The sequence below is a fragment of the Balaenoptera borealis genome (genome assembly GCF_965194805.1).
Source record: "Balaenoptera borealis genome assembly, chromosome: 9".
In the NCBI taxonomy this organism is placed as follows: Eukaryota; Metazoa; Chordata; class Mammalia; order Artiodactyla; family Balaenopteridae; genus Balaenoptera; species Balaenoptera borealis.
This window is the reverse complement of record NC_138873.1, coordinates 111463998-111476949: the sequence shown is the minus strand read 5'-3', so window position 1 is coordinate 111476949 and position 12952 is coordinate 111463998. Positions and strand designations below refer to the sequence as shown.

The 12952-nt window shown below is 49.5% G+C and overlaps 2 protein-coding genes and 1 pseudogene across 7 annotated transcripts in view; 1 reads left to right on the top strand and 2 right to left on the bottom strand.

Annotated features, from left to right (window-relative positions):
* The window catches only part of DDX43 (DEAD-box helicase 43), a 128723-nt gene that overhangs the window by 50760 nt on the left and 65011 nt on the right, over positions 1-12952 (bottom strand). The window lies entirely within an intron of this gene.
* Positions 1-12952, top strand: part of CGAS (cyclic GMP-AMP synthase) — a 71672-nt gene that overhangs the window by 39003 nt on the left and 19717 nt on the right. For 3 of the 5 annotated variants that reach the window (XR_014248291.1, XR_014248292.1, XR_014248293.1), the window contains 2 exons: positions 1757-2136; positions 2901-3247. The gene's annotated coding sequence lies outside the window, so the exon portion shown is untranslated. Of the gene's footprint in view, positions 1-1756; positions 2137-2900; positions 3248-12952 lie in introns of those variants that run through there. The other 2 variants (XR_014248289.1, XR_014248290.1) reach the window with 2 other exon arrangements.
* On the bottom strand, positions 3253-11224 carry LOC309634683 (thyrotroph embryonic factor pseudogene; annotated as a pseudogene). The gene has a single exon. The product of its transcript is annotated as a thyrotroph embryonic factor pseudogene (transcript).

The following is a 12952-nucleotide window of genomic DNA, read 5'->3' as shown; positions in this document are numbered from 1 at the left end:
CTCTGCTCCCCACAAGACTGGCCAATAAATCGGGAGACGAGGTGTTGACGCAAGGAATAGCGACTTTATTCCGAAAGCCGGCAGACCGAGAAGATGGTGGACTAGGGTCCCCCAAGAAACCATCTTACCGGGGTCTGGATGCCAGTTTCTTTTATAGAACAGAGAGGGGGAGGAGGCGAGGAAGTAAAAAGGCCATTAGTTTCGCCTGGCTTGGCCAGCGTCGGGGAGGGGATGTGTTAATTTCTTCTTTTCTGCAGCCATTCACAGGTGGGCAGGGTCAGATTGTCTCCGTGTGAACTGAACAAAGGCGCTTTAGTTTAACATTCACGCAGAGGGGCAGGGTTCCCTGAGGCAGGCCATTATGTACGACTATAGTAACAAAAGCAACGAAAAGCAAAGGTTAAAGTCAAAGAAACAGATCTAATGTGGAGTCAAAATTGGCTCTTCCCTGTTACACAAACACATGGGCAGGAGCAATTCTATTGCCTGACAGTCATACGGACCAGTGAGAGCAGAACCAAAATTGCTTCTCACACATGAGACCCTTACATCTTTGCTATATAGTATTTTAATAACCACTACTCTCAGGAATTTTGAACTTTAAAATAAAAATGTCAGGTCAACATTTAGAATGTTTGTTAAAATGTTTAATGTTTGTTAAAATTTAATGTTTGTTAAAAAGGCTTTTTAAAAAAAATTTATTTTATTTATTTATTAATTTTTGGCTGAGTTGGATCTTCGTTGCTGCATGTGGGCTTTCTCTAGTTGCAGTGAGCAGGGGCTACTCTCCGTTGCAGTGCACAGGCTTCTCACTGCAGTGGCTTCTCTTGTTGCGGAGCACGGGCTCTCGGCGTGAGGGCTTCAGTAGTTGTGGCGCGTGGGCTCAGTAGTTGTGGCTCGTGGGCTCTAGAGCGCAGGCTCAGTAGTTGTGCACGGGCTTAGTTGCTCTGCAGCATGTGGGATCTTTCCGGCCCAGGGCTTGAACCCGTGTCCCCTACATTGGCAGGCGGATTCTTCACCACGGCGCCACCAGGGAAGCCCTAAAAAGGCTTTTTAAAACTGCCTTTATCGTAGATGTAAGAATGCATGATTCTCAGAATCTTTGAGTAGTTTCGCTCTGTATAGTATAGAAGGCTTGAATTGAATGAAAATGTGTGCCTTTAAATATCTCTGAAAGAAAACACTAATATTATGTCTTTTTCAACTAGAGTGATTTACTAAACTAGCTTTTGGAGGAACCATTTGTCACCTCCTTGCTGCAATAAAACTTCATGCAGTTTCCAAAAACTGAAATTCTGTATCTGTCTACATTCCCTGCGACCAGATATGAACTGATACAAAAATAATAATAATCAATAGCGATTACAAGCTTTGAAGTCACTGCACTAAGTTCGTAGGGCAGGCTGCTCAGCCTCTCTTCATGTGATAGCTCCCAGTCTTGGAAAAGATCGATGCTAAATAAATAGTTCACTGCTTTGCCCAAAGGCTCACAAAATGCCCTTTGTCCTCAACTATAAAATTCATGAAAAGAAAATGTGAAGACTCAAGGTCTTCATCTAGTTTCCTCCAAACAATCCATCAAGCACAATCTCCCTTCTCTCGAAACTTCTGTTGCACTTACACTGTGTGTCACTCACTCTCACAGCAAACCATACCGTCTTTTCTTTCTCTGTGTGTTTGTCTTCCTGCCCCAGTCTCCTGTGTTATTGCTAGCCGCTGGGACCATAGACTACACTCTCTGTGCTTTCCATTTCAGCTCTTGGTGTGATGTGAACGAACGGGAGGAACATGAATTCATTCAACAAACATCTGCTGCATATCTACTGTGCTCCAGGCACTGTAACTAGAGATACAATGGTAAAGAAGAGAAGAGATTCCAGAGAACTGAAATCTAGAGGGAGAGAGACAGGCAAGCAAACAGGCAAGTACCATCAAATGTGATGCGTGATACTTGAAGCCAGCAGTGGGGTCATGAGAGCACACTTGGCGGGATTCGAGCTGGTTGTAAAGAATCCAGGATGAGCTCTGGATGAAGTGACTTGAACAACCAATCTGGAGGTGATTAGGACTCAGCACAGTGAACAAAGGTTGGGGGAGCGGAGGAGTTTTCCAGAGAGTTTAAATTGCATCCCAGAGGTGAGAAAGAGCAGAGCACATTAAAGGAACAAGAAATACTCCAGTAGACTTGGAGTTTACAGTTGTGGTGAGGATTGGAGATGTAAGATGAAGTTCTAAAAATGAGCCGAGACCAAGAGACACCGGAGGATATTTGGTCTTGCATCTCAGGGTAACGGAGGGTTGGGGAAGGTGCTGAGCGAGCGTGTGACTGATTGTGGCTGGGCTTCGGAAAGGTCTTTCTGGCTGCGCTGCGGAGAGATGGGGGGAGGGGGCTGCGGGGGAGATCCAGGTGAGGGCGGGGCTGTGGCGGATCCGGTGAGGGCGGGGCTGCGGCGGGGATCCGGGTGAGGGCGGGGCTGCGGCGGGGTTCCGGGTGAGGGCGGGGCTGCGGCGGGGATCCAGGTGAGGGCGGGGCTGCGGCGGATCCGGGTGGGGGCGGGGCTGCGGCGGGGATCCGGGTGAGGGCGGGGCTGTGGCGGGGTTCCGGGTGGGGGCGGGGCTGCGGCGGGGATCCGGGTGGGGGCGGGGCTGCGCTGGACCAGGGCCGGGAATGCGGAGGGGTTGCACTGGCTTCCGATCTGCAGGTGGAGTAAATGGGGAAGACTAGGTGGTGATTGTTTTGGAGGCTGTGGGAGAAGGAGGAGGAGCAGGGGGATACCCGTGTTTCCAGGTTAGTCAACTGCAGGTAGGCTAGTAATTCTAGAGCAGGACTGCGGTCCTCAGGGTGTGGGCCAGCAGCGTTCGCACCACCTGGGAACTGATGAAAAATGCAAATTCCCCAGCTCCACTCCGGACCCAGTGAGTGAGAAATGTCCGCGGAGGAGACCGGCGACCTGCGTTTTAACCACCTTCCAGGGATTCTGGTGCGTGCTTAAGCTTGTAAACCAATGTTTTAGCTCATCGGTCGTCCAACTGTTTTGCTCAGTACACTAAAAAATGTTTGAAAAAATATGTACAATTCACACGTTTTAAATTTGATATCCAAACATTTTCTTTTTACATATAAACAGCTGCAAAGGATGTAAGTTCTAGCATATAAAAAAATACTGTCTTTTAAATACAGTCCATGAAATCAAAATACTCTAGCAATTTGGTACCCACCATTGCACACTGAGAAGATAAACACGCTCTCTCTTTTTTTTTTTTCGTCTCAAAATATTTAATTTCGTTTGAAAAGGATACATTCCCCGCTTCCCTCCCGCCACATCACTCCGGCCCACCGGCAGCGGCACACTCGCACGCACACACGCACATAAGGCCAGTGGGCTACGCTCTGCCTCTGCCCTCACCGGCTGGGAAGAAGGGTTTGCGCCTTGCCTCCTTCCCCAACAAAGGTAAAGGAGAGAGAGGCCTGCTGGAATGCCAGCTCCCAGGGGAGGACGCAGAGCCCCACACACTCTGTCGCGTCACATGCACTTAGAAAAATAAAACCAAGTGGTGTTCTGGCATCCCCAACAGTGTAAAACAGCTATATCCACCTGGAAGTCATCTTTGCCATTTTCTAGAAAAATTTATTGCACTTAATTAACAGATGTTAAAGGAGCTCTGGGGAGGGGGGTGGGGCTTTGCCATGAAAACCAAGGGCTTTCAGCCCTTTGCTCCCAGGGCCCTGGATGGAGAGCTGCACAGCATGAAGGGGCCCTTTTCTGCCGGCCCCCGTGCCTGCCACCCCACCTCAAGCAGGAGCTGCCTGCCAGGGCCACAGCAGGTCCCCTCACCAGAGTGATGCTTACCGAGTCAAGGTTCACTACTACGTGCCTTCCGCAACCTCAGGACCCAGACAGGCAAACCCTTGCCTTTGGCCAAGGGTAAGAGTTACCCAGGTCCTCCACGAGGCTGCTGGCCATTGTGAAAGCTCTCTCTCTCTCTGAATATATATATTTCTCTATCTAGATATACATTTATTATATGCATAATCTTGCAACATTCTAGCTCATTCATTCATGATTTGTCTGTTCTGAGGTTGCAATGAGGCTGAAGACAGGGTGTTTAGGTAGGGATGGCGCTTCCCAGCCCACTGCAAGCCCACAGAAAGCCATTTACATTGGCGTCTCTAGCCTCCAGTGCTTTTTAGAGGATGTCAAAGATCTGAGCATAGGCACCTCAGTCTTTGGCTGTCAGCCCCAAGACAGAGTCCAGCGGGGAGTCAAGGGGACTCCCAACTCCACAATGGAAACTGAGTAGGCACCACCCTCTCCTGCAAGGACTTGATCCTTAAGCCCGGGAAGAAGACATGCTTACCTGAGCACCCTTTTCCCCAAAATGTCAACCTCCACGGACATCTCCTCCCTGTCCCTGCCAGGCTCCTGGCTCAAAGGGGCTCTTCTAAAAGAAGCCAGCACCACACTCTTCGCAAGTAAGGAGAGAACCAGACACCCACTGGCTGGCGGGGGGGTCGGGGGGGAGGGGTAGAAGGGGAGGGCACTGCACAGGCAGAAGGTGGGACAAAGAGAAGAGACATCAGGCCATCATCTCACCCGCTGGGGTCAGAAAGTGGACGCCACCCGGAGACTAAATGTCCATCCCTTAGGGGAAAAAACTGAAAGAAACACAAACCATACACTTCTGACCAAAGAAAATGAAGAGCTTTTAAGCTGGTGGCTCTTCTACCAATAACAAAATGAGAAGTGCCCTCTTGGTGGGTGGCCAGACCAGAGGGAGAGTGCCCGGGCGGGCGAGCTGCCCAGAGCAGGACACTGACATGCCGGATGCAACTGCCCTGTTGTGGTTACAATAGAGTGAAAAGTGTGAACATGGTTTTCATAGAACCACAAAGTAAAATTCAGGGGCCTGTAGGGAGGGCGCTGACATCCCTTGGCCTCAGGGACCCTTGTCAAGTCCCCTGGAGAGACGGGTGTGCAGGTCCCTGGAGGGCCGTGGTGTTCCCCTGGGGTGTGGTCCAGAGCCAGTGGATGGCTTCCCCTGCTCTTAACATCTGTTATGAAAAGTCTTTAGGGGTCAAGGCCCAGGACTCCGAGCCACCACTTTAAATAAAGCCAGTGGTGAATGTGACAAAGTGTGCCTGTCACCTCTGACCCCTCCTTACCACAGGCTGCCTGCCCTGGGCAAATAAATACACCCATCTCTGGGTGCCCCAGCTGACCGCAGCGAGCAGACGCTTCCACGGATCTCCTTAATTAATCTTTCGGGCAGAGCCAAAGGACGAGTCCAGCTGGACACAAGAGAAAGGAGCAGCTGGGAGGTGGGCCCCTCCGCACCACACCACAGCCAGGCTTGCATGGGTGGCTGTCTCCTGGGACCCAGATCGAGGGGACTCTAGCCTACATAAATGTCCCCAGAGCCCGCTGTTCCAAAAGAGTTGTGCTGCGACCAGGTGACCAGGTGTCCTGCCTGGTGACGCCCTCCAGGCCGCTCGCACGGGGTGGATCCTGAAGCCAGAACTGGGAAGCCCTCTTCTGCTTTTCAGGGACGGCGGACTCGGGCCTGGCCTGCACGGGAAAGCAGAGCAAGAAGGAGCGGTAGCTTCTCGAGAAACATGCCCCAGCTCCCCGCCTACAGCGTGAGGGGCTGTGGAGACCGGTTTTCTGAACACCACGCCGAAGGTGCATCCCAGCTCCAGGAAGTTAAGCTTCCTAGACGAGGAGGCTCTTTCTTTTAAATCCAAGATCTGAGCTTGGTCACTGGATGAAAAGAAACAGCAGGCCCAGAGGCCCAGTCTGGTGGGACAGATTTGACTCAGGCGGCCTCCACAAGTGACCTGGAGAAGAGGAGATATGCACGGCGACCAAGGCTCAGAGACCACCACCCTGGGAGTCTCTCCCCAACGGCGGATGGAACGCAGAGGGAGCCCCTCCCCAGGGCTTCCTCCTTCCGGGCCTCGGAGCCACAGAGAAAAGGGGCGAGGGAGCCACGAATGGTTGGGTGCACTTCTGTCGCAGGCCCAGACGCAAAGCCCGTCCCAGGCTGTGCAGACACCCAGCCGCTGCGGCCTGGCACCCACGTGGACACTACAGAGGAGCTGGCGTGTCTTTTTACCTTTGAGGAAGATGGGAACGGATGTTTTTCTCTAAGACTTTCTGGGGAGGACAACAGACCCTCCCTGCCTGGAAATGCGCCCTGCTACCTGAGAAGATGTAAGGGCGACAGCCATCATGACTCATTCTGCAGAGACAGGCCTGGACGGCCCAGGCTGGAGAAGCAGGGAGAGTCAGGGAAGCCTGGGTACCCTGGAAAAGAAGAGCCCATGCTCCAGAGGTCCCCTTCCGGTCCAACTGAGACAGCCAAGAACAGAGACTAAGGCTGATTCACCACCTCGTAGATTCTCTCGCATCCCGCCAGGGAGGAGGCTGGCCCCCAGGGAAGTCGCCGTGCTGGCCATGTGATAATGAAGCTTGAACGTGAAGGCTCCTGGGGCAGGTGCGCCGCCATGCGCCCACGACGAGTCATAAGTCTCCACGCAGGGGTGGGTTTCAGGGGTCCCAGGCAGAGGTCTGAGGTGAGGCAGCGCGCCCGGGCGGGGGCATGGGTTACAAGGGCCCGTACTTGGTCTCGTACTTGGACACGATGGTCTTGCACTTGCCCACCTCCTTGCGCAGCTCCGCCACCTCCGTCCGCAGGGCTGTGTTCTCCTCCTCCAGGAAGGCCGCCCGGATGGTGATCTGGTTCTCCTTCAGGCGCCGGGCGTCCCGGGACCGCTTGGCCGCCACGTTGTTCTTCTTGCGTCTCGTCCAGTACTTTTCGTCCGTCTGCTCATCGGGGACAAAGACCTTCTTGGCCTTTTCGATCATGGGCTGGGGCTTCAGGTCCTCCTCTGCAAACCTGTGCTTCCGAGGGTTGAACAGCTCCCCGCCCGGCACGCTGGAGAGGACCAGGTCGGCAGGGTCGGGATTGAAGTTCACATCCACCGCCACGCAGTTGGGGTCGATGGGACTGGGTGTCCCCCTCTCCTTTTCCAGGGAGGATTCTGTGCTAGACACGGTTTCCGAGGGCTGAAAGACAGCGGGGGAGGAGGATGGCGGGGACGCCGTGGAGGAACTGGCCGACCCCTTCCCTTCCAGCTCAGCCACAGGCAGCAGCAGGTTCTGGGCCAGGTGGGTGGGGCTGGCAGGGATGCCATTCTCCAGCAGGAACTCATCCAGGTCCATGTACTCCAGGTGGAAAGACTCGCCATCGTATGGGATGGTCTCGTCCCAGATGGGTGGCATGAGGGAGGCAGAGACGGCCATGGTGCTGGCCGCTGCAGCCTCGTCTTCCTCCAGCTGTTCCTTCCCCTCTTCCTTATCTAGGCGCGCCTCGCGCGGGGGGTTCTCCATAAGCTTCTTCAGGACCAGAGGGAAGGGGCCCGGCAGGCCCCTTTCCGTGGCTGCGCGCCCCGGCCCCGGCCCCGCCTGCGGCTCTACAGGTGGCTTCTTTCCGCCGCCCGCGTCGGACATCGCGCCCAGCGCTCTGCTCGCGCGCCTCGCCTCCCCGGCCCGCCCCCCCCACCCCCCCCCCACCCCCCCGAGATGGGACGGAGCTGTGCGACCCGCCGCAGCTGCCGACACGGGCCTCTTTTTTTTTTTTTTTTTTAACAGTTTAGCAATTCCAAAATGTCCCTTCATTCCTTGCACATTCACATCCTTTTAATTTCCATAACTGAATTTTATACTATATTCTATTAATCAACCCACCATACTTACTTGCAACAAAAATATGAATGTAATAAAATATTCATACTCAATTTAGATATAATTATTTTAGTATATAATTGATAAAATAGCATAACTTATAATTTTGATAACTATTAAACATAAAAAGTAAAATATTATTGAAATATATCTCCTAATGAGATGAGTAGGGCTTTTAAAATTTAATTCACGTATCTGTGGATAAATATTACGTATTAATAAAATAAGACAAGCTTCAGCATCAGTTCTATTCATATTTTTCTTTTTATAATGCAAATTAAAAAAAATAACCAAACACCCTGCTCATATAATAAGTAGAGGGACTGAAAGGAGTTTTATTATAGCAATTCTACCTAATTCTCTGAACTCCTAGGATATATGCCAAAATATTATAGAATCACCCATCATAAAAATGTTTAGTAATCTAGGGACTTCCCTGGTGGTCCAGTGGTTAAGACTCCACGCTTCCAATGCAAGGGACGTGGGTTTGATCCCTGGTCGGGGAACTAAGATCCCACGTAAAAAAAAAAAAAAAAACCCAAAAATATTTAGTAACCTAGATTGCCCCTGCTATTCTGTTGAAAGCAAAGAAGTAGAAATTACCCAACTTGCAATGGTATTTACTGCTCAGTCTTCGGAATTATCAGAATTTTTCATGAGATACTGAATACACAGACAATGGCCAGATCATATTTGACAACAGTCTCTGACCCACAACCTCTGCACAATTGGCCCAAAACAGTCAGGACTTGTCAGTGGTCAGTGACGGCAACTTCCCTCTTCTTGCTCCTCTGTTTTGCCTTTCAACCCAGGACCAACCAGAGTCAAACACAGGCACACCTTGGAGATACTGTGGATTCCGTTCCAGACCACATCAATAAAGCAAAAAATAAAGCGAGTCACACAAATTTTTTGGTTTCCCAGTGCATATAAAAGTTATGTTTAGATTATACTGTAGTCTATTAAATGTGCAATAGCATTATGTCTAAAAAAAAGTACATATCTTAAGTTAAAAATATACTTTATTGTTAAAAATGTTAAAACAGTTTCAACAGTAACATCAAAGATCACTGGTCACATGTCACCATAACAAATATCATAATGAAAACATTTGAAATATTGCAAAAATTACCAAAATGTGACACAGAGACCAGAAGTGAGCAAATAGTGTTGGAAAAATGGCACTTGCTCAATGCACCGTGGCCACAAACCTTTCATTTGTAAAAAGTGCAATATCTGCAGAGCGCTATAGTGAGCACAATAAAGGACGGATGGTGTACGCTCCAGAAACCAACCCCATGAGCTTCCCCAGGCCAGTAGCCACTCAGCAGAGCCACCTGAAGGCCTCCCTTCCCACCACGAAGCTTCCCTCCTCTGCCTGACTTCCAGTCTCTACCAAATGCAAGTGATGTGGCCGAGTCCCTTGCCAGAGCACACTCTGAATAAATAACCTGTTTGTTCTCATTTGGATGTTGTATTAGTCAGAGTTCCCCAGTGAAACACAACCAACTGGATACATATAAATAGATAGAAAGAGATTTATTATGAGGTATTGGATCATGCAATTATGGAGGCTAAGTCCTATGGTGTGCCATCTGCAAGCTGGAGGCCTAGGAGAGCTGGCGGTATGGTCCAGTCCATGTCCGAAGGTGAGAACCAGGAGCACAGAGGTCCAAGGGCAGGAGAGGATGGGTGTCCCAGCTCAAACAGAGTAAATTCACCCTCCCTCGCCCTCTTTGTCCTATTCTCACCCTCAAAGATTTGGATGATGTCCACCCACACTGGGGAGGGTGATCTTCTTTACTCAGTCTACCCATTCAAATGCTAATCTCTCCCTGAAATACCCTTATGAACACCCAGAGGTACTGTTGACCAGCTACCTGGGCATCCCCTAACCCAGTCAAGTTGACACATAAAACTAATCATCACAAGGACTTCCCTGGTGGTCCAGTGGTAAAGAATCCTCCTTCCCATGCAGGGGACTCAGGTTCGATCCCTGGTCAGGGAACTAAGATCCCACATGCCGCGGGGCAACTAAGCCCCTGCGTGCCACAAGTACTGAGCTCATGTGCCTCAACGAGAGAACCCATGGGCCTCAAACTACAGAGCTCACGTGTTCTGGAGCCCGCACGCCACAACTGCAGAGCCCATGCACCCTGGAGCTTGTGCACCACAACTAGAGAGAGAAAACCTGCATGCCGCAATGAAGAGCCCACGCACGGCAACAAATAAGATCCCGCACGCCTCAACGAAGATCCCACATGCTGCAACTAAGACCTGACACAGCCAAAAAATAAAATTAAAAATAAATAAATAAATAAATAAATATTTAAAAAGGCCTTCTTAATCCAAAAAAAAGTCATTAAAAAAACCCTAATCATTACAGATATTCTTTGTTTATCTCCACTTTCCCTTGCTCTACACAACCAGCCATATCTAGAATCACCCCTTATTTGACAAGCTGAGGTTTTTACTCACTGGGGGCAAAGCCACACATTAAGCTTTAGGTTGGGTAAGAGCTGAGCTGCCTTTCATAAAAAGAGTAAAGGGTAACTGTGAAAGGGAGGTAGACAGGAAGGGAGGACATCTCAACTTGGACGTGTGGTCTCAGACAGACAACCTTAAAAAGGAGCACACGTGGAAGTTTAAGATCGGGAAAATGAAGTTAGACTTGATGCCAAAATCTTGGCTCTCTGCACGGATGCCAAACAGAAATACAGAGGCAGAATTTTGGAGGAAAAAGAAAAAGAGTAGCTATATTTGCCAGGCAAAGCGGGAACACAGCAGGCTAGCGCCTCCAGAACTGTGCCCTGGGGAATCAGGAGAAGTGTTGCAGGTGGGGCTCTCAGTCTGGGATAGGTGATCAGGATGAAAGTGGTGATCCTAATCCTAACCCTAACCCTAACCCGCATTATTTCAAAACAGTCACAGCTGGTGTCAGGCAGCCCCGTAATTGGGTCAGTTCCTCTCTGGGTTTTGGCCTGCAACCTTCTTTCTGAAATGCAGAATGCTACAAGGGGTGATTTGCTACAAGGGAGTGCAGGGGGTGTAAACACCAGGTGCAGGATGTAATTCACACAGAGTCAGAGAGTGTTAGAGGTTAGCTTTGTGAAGGAGGACAAGTCTAGCTACAAGTGTTTGTTAGTGGTTACAGCTAAAGAATAATCAAGATGGTTTAACTCTTTCAGGACTGTTTATGCTGTTTCCCCAGCCCGTTTATTGTTTTCTTATTTTCCTTGTTTATCAGAAAAGGCTCATTTCTATTTTTGCTACAACATACTGGGGCTAAGAAAAGGCAGGTATTTAAGAAAAATCTAAAGAATGGCTTTGAAAAAGGAGTCACTTTTTTGTTGTAAAAAGAGATACCTTTAAACTTTACTGGCATGTTTTGGGGTATGTATTTATGCTAACATTATACCAAGGAAAAGGCAGAGTGAAACTATAACATTGTAAAACATGGGGAATGAGTTACACAGAGTTATTTCTTTCTTTTTTTTTTTTTTATAAATTTATTTATTTATTTTTGGCTGTGTTGGGTCTTCGTTTCTGTGCGAGGGCTTTCTCTAGTTGTGGCAAGCGGGGGCCACTCTTCATCGCGGTGCGCGGGCCTCTCACTATCGCGGCCTCTCCCGTTGCGGAGCACAGGCTCCAGACGCGCAGGCTCAGTAGTTGTGGCTCACGGGCTTAGTTGCTCCGTGGCATGTGGGATCTTCCCAGACCAGGGCTCGAACCCGTGTCCCCTGCATTGGCAGGCGGATTCTCAGCCACTGCACCACCAGGGAAGCCCACACAGAGTTATTTCTTATATACTTAATTTTACAGTGTATAAAGTATAGTCACTACAAATTAGAGTGTGGGGTCTTCCATCAGAATATTAGTCCCTTGAGAGTTGGAATCACGTCTTACTCTGTGTTATATTCTCAACACATATGACACTTATCACAGCCCTTAGAAAAGAGAAGAATCTCAACAAGCATTTGAGAAATGAATAAATGAATAGAAAAGGCAAAAAAAAAAAAAAAAAAGAAATCAGGAAAATGACTCCCGAAAATGCACTTGCCCAGGGAGCCTTTGGAAAGTCTTCAAGGATTCCCAAGGATGTGCCTGCCATGTGAGACTGCTCAGCTACAACAAAGGGGGGCGTCTTCCCTTAAGCCGGAGGAGAGAGAACAGAACAGGATGGGAGTCCATGCGAGTCCGTGTGTCTGTCTGATGACAACCATGGTCTCCTCTGCCTGGTGTGCTTCCACATAGCAGGTTCTTGTCAGGTTCACATCTCAGCTTCAGAGCACCTCTTCAGAGGAGCTCCCCTGATCTTTCCCTCTTAAGTAGCTGCCTAGTCTATTGTCCTCTATTCTCAGCACAGCACGGCGTTTTCCACTATCTACTGTTTCCCCTTCCTCTTCCTCCCTCCCCCCTCCCCCCCCCCCAATTTTCTCCCTTATTTCTCTGTCTCTCTTTTTTCTTTTTTTTTTTTTGGCCAGGGATTGAACCCAGGCCCTCGACAGTGAGTGTGGAGTCCCAACCACTGGACGGCAAAGGAAATTCCAACTAGAATGTCAGTTCCTTGCAGGAGCCATTGTACCTGCAAACCTAGGACAGTACTTAGCCCACAGTGTGACACCCAGTATATATTTGCTGAATAAATAAATGAAGAAAAAAATGTCAAGAAGTTGAGGATACTCCTGTCTGGTGGACTGTAATTTCTCCGTGAAATGGGAGGCCAAGTCATCCCTTGAGAGTAAAGGTGAAATGTGGGGTGGGCACGTGGAAGAGAGAGGAGTTTGGGGGGCGGGAGTGGAAGAGAGTGAGGACAGAGAACATACGTGGATTGTTGGGCAGCCTTTAGGCCCTGAAACACTGAGGATACAAATGATTGAATCAACGAACTAATGTGAGCATGTCATTCAGTCGCCACTGTTTTGAAATAGATTTCTGATCAACTGAGCAAAGCTTAGTCACACAAATCTGTTACAGACAGAACAATGGCCCCTCAGAGATGCCATGTCCTAATCCCCCTGTGAATATGTTACTTTACACACGACAAAAGGGACTTTTGTAGAAGTGATTAAAGTTTAAGAACTTGAGGTGGGAAGGGTATCCTGGATTATCCAGGTGGCCCACTGTCATCACAAAGGTCCTGTTCGTGAAAGAGGGAGGCCGGGGAGTCAGAGTCAGAGAGGAAGGTTGAAGCCAGAGGCAGTGGT